General features: G+C 46.4%; 1 long non-coding RNA gene across 3 annotated transcripts; it reads left to right on the forward strand.

The window, feature by feature from the left end:
* The first annotated feature begins 3602 nt into the window (after positions 1–3602).
* Positions 3603–5062, forward strand: LOC126992998 (uncharacterized). Of its 3 annotated transcripts, none has more exons than XR_007747238.1 (4): positions 3603–3747; positions 3813–4202; positions 4331–4466; positions 4934–5062. It is a non-coding gene; the product is annotated as an uncharacterized LOC126992998 (long non-coding RNA). The 3 variants fall into 3 exon arrangements; XR_007747239.1 differs by having other exon boundaries at positions 3713–4007; positions 4073–4202; XR_007747240.1 differs by lacking the exon at positions 3603–3747 and having other exon boundaries at positions 4042–4137.
* The last annotated feature ends 990 nt before the right edge of the window (positions 5063–6052 follow it).

Consider the following 6052-nt stretch of genomic DNA (forward strand, 5'->3'; position numbering starts at 1 on the left):
AACGCAACAGTGACGACCCAGAACATGTACAAGTCAGGGCGGGCAGAGAGCGAGCAGGTGGAGAGATTACATGAGAGTGGACCATTTGCCGGAGCAGGATGGAGTACACTAACATCAAACAGAAAAAAGGTAGAGGAATAGACAATTGAGAAAGGCCTTTGTAATAGACTAGTAATAGCTTAAGATGGTGAAGATTAGAGGTTTGCAGTTACTTAAGTTCGAGCATTTGCCGGAGCAGGATGGCGTAATCTAACATCAAACAGAGCAAGGTGAAGGAATAGAGATGGACCATCTAGAAAGACCTCTGTTCTGCCGTAGACTGACGATATGAAGTTTACAGTGTCAATCCCTAAAGTTAGAGCATTTGCCAGAGCAGGATGAAGAAGTCTAACATAGAAACATAGAAACCTAACATAGAAAGGTGGAGGACGTTGGGAAAGGCCAATTTTTAGAATTCGACTAGCAAGGCCTTAAGATGAAGATTAGATTAAGTTTGAGTATTTGCCAAACCACGATGGAGTATAATATCAGAGAAAGGTGGAGGACGTTGGGAAAGGCCTTTGTTCTGCAGTAGACTAGCAATGCCTGAAGATGAAGATTATATTAAGTTAAGAGTATTTGCCAAAGCACGATGGAGTAATATATCAAACAGAGAGGGGTGGAGGACGTTGGGAAAGGCCTCTATGCTGCAGTGGACTAGTAATGACTGAAGATTATGAAGGCCAGAGTGGGGTTAGGTTAGGTTAGGTGGGGTTAGGAGAGGTGGAGGACGTTGGGAAAGGCCTCTATCCTGCAGTGGACTAGTAATGGGTGAAGATTATGAAGATCAGATTGACTAGTGGCGTTAGGTGGGTCAGGTTCACGGGAGCTGCCTTGTATACGCCCACCGGCCTCTTGCAGACTCCTTGGTTAGTATTGGCAGACACTTCCGCCTCACACCAACTATTTCCAAAGGCCAAAAAGGGGACCAATTGGGTTCTCATGAGAGTGTTTTCAGGTTCATGGTACAGAAGAAGAATCAAACTACTACTAGGACCATTAAAATACTCCTGGAAATACCGAAAACTCATACGAAAACCGTGTCAAGTATGTGAGCTCGGGCGCCGAAATGGGTTAAGATTCGTTTTAGTACCGTGCCAGTATCTCATTACCTACTTTATGAAACATCAGTATCTCTTCATATATCTTTTCTACAAACCTTCAACAGTCATGGAGACGCTTTGAAAATCCAATTCAAGGACTCTTTTTTTGCTATTGAAAATAGGGGATAATGTTTACGAAAGCGCGTCGCCTCCTCTGGCGGCGGCCGCGGCGACACTGCAGCTGGTGTTGCGAGAAATACGTCCTCGCCGAAATAAGTCACATATACATGTGGGGTCCTGGCTAGAAGGGGGCAAGGGGCCCCCGTTAGTAGGTCGTAAAGTTCGGATGGAGTAGTTTAACTATGCCCCGACCCTAAACCCTTTGCGAGCTATTTCACGGCCGCGGCGACTGCAGCGTCGCCGCGGCCGTCGCCAGAGGAGGCGACGCGCTTTCCTAAACATACAGCACGTTAGTTTACCTCTTTCTGAGTTCTATCTGTACACGTTCAGTAAGCTCGAACACAAAACACGACGAAAATTCCTTGTTTAGTTTTTTTTTCACATTTGTTACCTTTTTTATGCCCTTGAACTGACAACTCTGCTGTAAGGAAAAAAAAAAAAAACTATACAAGGAATTTTCGTCGTGTTTTGTGTTCGGTTGGGGAGCTTACAAACGTGCTGTACTGGACTGTAGGACTGGCCCTTAACATCAGGTTCTTTGTTTTCGCTACCTTTTATTTGCATTATATTCGTCACACATGAGTCATCCCTTTACTTTTAGTTGTTGTTGTTTTCATGGGAACCCTGGAGCCGAGATTTAGGTCAGATGAGAGTGTGACGTCATCATGCTGTGCGTGGAACGACTGTGTATTCTTGTAGTATTTCCACGAGAAACTATGTAGAGGTGTACAGATAGAACCTAGAAGAGGGTAAGTGGAGGAAGAAAAGGAGGAAGAGGAGGAAGCAGCGGAAGAGGTGGAGGAAGACTTTAATCCAGACCCAATAATTCGTAGATAAAACTTTCTTCTCATAAGGATTGAACCCCATTTTGCTTCCCCATCTCTTTCATAACATTTACCCGTTCAGTCATTTTTTCCGACATACTCATAGAATAAGTTCCGCACAATGGCAATATAAATAAAAAAGCTGCATGCTGAACTTTCATCAACATCAAATGAAACTCCTATGATGTGAAAACTCAATGAATCAATGAAAGAAAAGAAAAAAAAGAGAAAAAGCACTTGATGGCAGCTATTTTTTTCGTGTGTTTGTGTTAGGAGAAGTGGTGGACAGACTTTTTGTGTGTCATTGTTTTACCTTTGAGCTGCTTCCTGTGATGCGAAAATAAACAGATAAATGGGAGAGAAAAGAATAGAAAAAGCACATTATGGTGACTGTTTTCTGATGGTGGGAGAAGTGGTTATCGTTTTTTGTGTGTGTGCTGTGTGTTAACGTTTGCCTGCTATGATGCGAAAATAAATATATAAATGGGAGAGAAAAAAAGAGAGAAAAACACATGATGGTGAGTGTTTTCTGATTTTGGGAGAAGTGGTTGGTGTTTTTTTAGTGAGTGTGTTTTGTTTTGTCTTTGAGCCGCCTCCTGTGATGCCAATACATTAATAAATAATTAACAGTGCATATCCTTAACCCAACAAGAGGACACTCGACTTATACATGACAACTCCTAGGCCGGTATTCTCAGACGCTTCTGTCTCTCATACCAACTTTTTCCACGGGGGTCAAAGCAGATCAGTCGGATTCTCATGAGTGTTTTTTTAGGTCCATAGTACAGACTACCACCAGGGTCATTAAACTACCCCTGGCAATACCCACAACGCCTACGAAAGCTGTGTGTGCGTCTGTGTGTGTGTGTGTGTGTGTTTGTGAGAGAGAGAGAGAGAGAGAGAGAGAGAGAGAGAGAGAGAGAGAGAGAGAGAGAGAGAGAGAGAGAGATAATTAAATAAATAAATTCATAGATGGAGAGCAAGGATGAAATAAAGTGAGAAATAGAATGAAATAGAGAAGAGAAAAATAAAGAGACAGACGACTAAAGAGAAGTGGGCCCCGATGCGAATGTTAGGAAACTCTAGCGGGCCGTCCTCGTGAGCGTCAGCACTCTCACTGGTGTTTTCTCTCGGCAGGTGTGTGGGTGCAATGTACACCTGAATGGTGTTAATTGGTGAGCAGATTCCTACCAAGTAAAATCAATCCATCAATCAATCAGAGAAGGAAAATATAATAAAAAAGAAAAATTGGAATGAGAAAGAAAAGGGAAATGGATGCTGCGTCGCAAGCCGTCGCGAGGATTCCTTTGGATGCTTGTGCGCGTTTCCCAGGCCCGTCGGTCTTCCATCCCTGAACCGATAAACGCGGTGACCGGCGCCTTCACAGTAATTATGATTAATTTTATAATCTAGTCTACTAGTAGTTTTAAGAAGCGAGTTCTTGCATCCTCGCCTCGGCGGGGGTGTGGAGTGCCAGCGAGCCCAAGGTCTCCCTGGCGAGCATGGCAGGAATGGAGGGCTCCAGGCAGGGCTCCTCGGCGTCCCTCCGGGCCCCGACGGAGGTGCCGGAGATCTTCCGGCTACAAACCCGGGCAGGTGGAGCTCGTTAGCCGTGGTAGGCAATCTGCCTAGGAGAGCAAACTCTATACAAACCCGGGCAGGTGAGGCTCGTTAGCCGTGGTTGGCAATTCACCTAGGAGAGCAAACTCTAAACAAACCCGGGCAGGTGAGGCTCGTTAGCCGTGGTAGGCAATTCACCTAGGAGAGCAAACTCTAAACAAACCCGGGCAGGTGAGGCCCGTTAGCCGTGGAAGGCAATTCACCTAGGAGAGCAAACTCTAAACAAACCCGGGCAGGTGGAGCTCGTTAGCCGTGGTAGGCAATTCACCTAGGAGAGCAAACTCTAAACAAACCCGGGCAGGTGGAGCTCGTTAGCCGTGGTAGGCAATTCACCTAGGAGAGCAAACTCTATACAAACCCGGGCAGGTGGAGGTCGTTAGCCGTGGTAGGCAATTCACCTAGGAGAGCAAACTCTATACAAACCCGGGCAGGTGGAGGTCGTTAGCCGTGGTAGGCAATTCACCTAGGAGAGCAAACTCTATACAAACCCGGGCAGGTGGAGGTCGTTAGCCGTTGTAGGCAATTCACCTAGGAGAGCAAACTCTATACAAACCCGGGCAGGTGGAGGTCGTTAGCCGTGGTAGGCAATTCACCTAGGAGAGCAAACTCTATAAACCCGGGCAGGTGGAGGTCGTTAGCCGTGGGAGGCAATTCACCTAGGAGAGCAAACTCCGAACAATAAACCCGGGCAGGTGGAGGTCGTCAGCCGTGGTAGGCAATTCACCTAGGAGAGCAAACTCCGAACAATAAACCCGGGCAGGTGGAGGTCGTCAGCCGTGGGAGGCAATTCACCTAGGAGAGCAAACTCCGAACAATAAACCCGGGCAGGTGGAGGTCGTCAGCCGTGGTAGGCAATAAACCTAGGAGAGCAAACTCTAAACAAACCCGGGCAGGTGAGGCTCGTTAGCCGTGGTAGGCAACTCACCTAGGAGAGCAAACTCCGAACAACAAACCCGGGCAGGTGGAGGTCGTTAGCCGTGGTAGGCAATTCACCTAGGAGAGCAAACTCTAAACAAACCCGGGCAGGTGAGGCTCGTTAGCCGTGGTAGGCAACTCACCTAGGAGAGCAAACTCCGAACAACAAACCCGGGCAGGTGGAGCTCGTTAGCCGTGGGAGGCAATTCTCCTAGGAGAGCAAACTCGAAACAAACCCGGGCCGGTGGAGCCTGTCAGCCGTGGTAGGAAATCTTCCTAGGAGAGCAAACTCCGAACAACAAACCCGGGCAGGTGGAGCTCGTCAGCCGTGGTAGGCAATCTGCCTAGGAGAGCAAACTCCGAACAATAAACCCGGGCAGGTGGAGCTCGTCAGCCGTGGTAGGCAATCTGCCTAGGAGAGCAAACTCCGAACAATAAACCCGGGCAGGTGGAGCTCGTCAGCCGTGGTAGGCAATCTGCCTAGGAGAGCAAACTCCGAACAATAAACCCGGGCAGGTGGAGGTCGTCAGCCGTGGTAGGCAATCTGCCTAGGAGAGCAAACTCCGAACAATAAACCCGGGCAGGTGGAGGTCGTCAGCCGTGGTAGGCAATTCACCTAGGAGAGCAAACTCCGAACAATAAACCCGGGCAGGTGGAGGTCGTCAGCCGTGGTAGGCAATCTGCCTAGGAGAGCAAACTCTAAATAAACCCGGGCTTGTGGTGCTCGTTATACTGTCGTAGACAATCCACGCGATGGGAATACCAAAGAAAAGGAAAATAAAAAAGAACACCAGAAAAATGGAAAATACAGAAACGAAACATCAAGAAAAGAAACAAAAAGATCATCCACCTTTAGGCCCTAACATCGCCAAAATTATGGGTGGGTCTCTTCTGGGGAGAAAGCGGCTCATCCAGACCAAAGAACATCAACAAAAGGATGATAGGAATAAATGAAATAAAAAAACATAAATAAAAACACTTCAAGGAAAGAAAAATCTAACAAACATCATCCACCTTCCGGCCCTGACTAACATCACCAAAATTATGGTGGGTCTCTTCTGGGGAGAAAGGCTCACCCAGACCAAAGAACATCAACAAGGATGATATAGAAAAGAACACCAAAAAATATGGAAAAGAACAGAAAAAAACATCGAAAAAGAAAAGCAACAGAAATAAATAAGCAACATCGAGAAAAGAGAAATACAAAGAAACATCATCCACCTTTCGGCCCCAAACAACATCACCAAAATTATGGATGGGTCTCTTCTGGGAGGAAAGCGGCTCATCCAGACCAAGGAACATCAACAAAAGGATGATGGGAAAAAAATAACAACAAAAAACATCAAAAAGAAGTAAAAAGAAAAAGAACAGGAAACATCGAAAAAGAAAACAAAAGCAATAAAAGGAACGAAAAACACGACAACAAGAAAA

Source organism: Eriocheir sinensis, unplaced genomic scaffold (assembly GCF_024679095.1).
Source record: "Eriocheir sinensis breed Jianghai 21 unplaced genomic scaffold, ASM2467909v1 Scaffold539, whole genome shotgun sequence".
Taxonomy (NCBI): Eukaryota; Metazoa; Arthropoda; class Malacostraca; order Decapoda; family Varunidae; genus Eriocheir; species Eriocheir sinensis.